Source organism: Etheostoma spectabile, unplaced genomic scaffold (genome assembly GCF_008692095.1).
Source record: "Etheostoma spectabile isolate EspeVRDwgs_2016 unplaced genomic scaffold, UIUC_Espe_1.0 scaffold342, whole genome shotgun sequence".
Classification (NCBI taxonomy): Eukaryota; Metazoa; Chordata; class Actinopteri; order Perciformes; family Percidae; genus Etheostoma; species Etheostoma spectabile.
This window is the reverse complement of record NW_022605589.1, coordinates 111,894-112,595: the sequence shown is the minus strand read 5'-3', so window position 1 is coordinate 112,595 and position 702 is coordinate 111,894.

Below are 702 nucleotides of genomic sequence, written 5' to 3'. Positions count from 1 at the left end.
GATGATTAACAATAGTGTTGCCCAGGAGCACAGTGCGACAGAAGTGTTGCACGGCCAGGTGGATCTGCACTGTAACAGTGCACATGGCAAAGAGCAGTTAATCAGGGTTTTGGTGCAGTGGAGACATATTTTGTTGAAACCTTTCTTAGAGCGATTTGGCTAGAAGAAGAGGAGAGGAGGAGGCTGTGAGGAGGTTCTTGGAAACCGTCAGAGAATCAAGGAGGGAGAAGCTGTCTGGATTGGGGGACAGAACTCAGGCGCAGACTGGAGGAGGTGGTAAGGAGTGTGGGCTGGCAGTTGGGGTGCTGGGTCCGAAGATGGCTGGACTGGCAGAGGGGGTGATGGGCTGTGTTCCTCAGTGCGGCTACAGACTTGATGTTTCAGTGCGTTGCATGGCTATTGGCAGCAGAGGATTCTAAATGTGGGTTACTTCTGAGAACAACGTTAGGGAACGGAGCAGACAGGAAAGTACAAAGACAAGAAACTAGACTTGATGCAAATCTCGAAGCCTGGTGAATAAGCATACTCAGTGGTAATCAACCTTCCGGCAAGGAGAGGAGAGTCAGACTGGCATCTGAAGGCAGGTGATGGAGCAGGATTCAATCAGTTGCAGTCAGCCGATGAAGACCCAAGGTATCATGGGTGAAATGACCAGTGGTTAAAGGGGAGGAGGCGGGTCACACTCTAGTCCTGAAATGACAA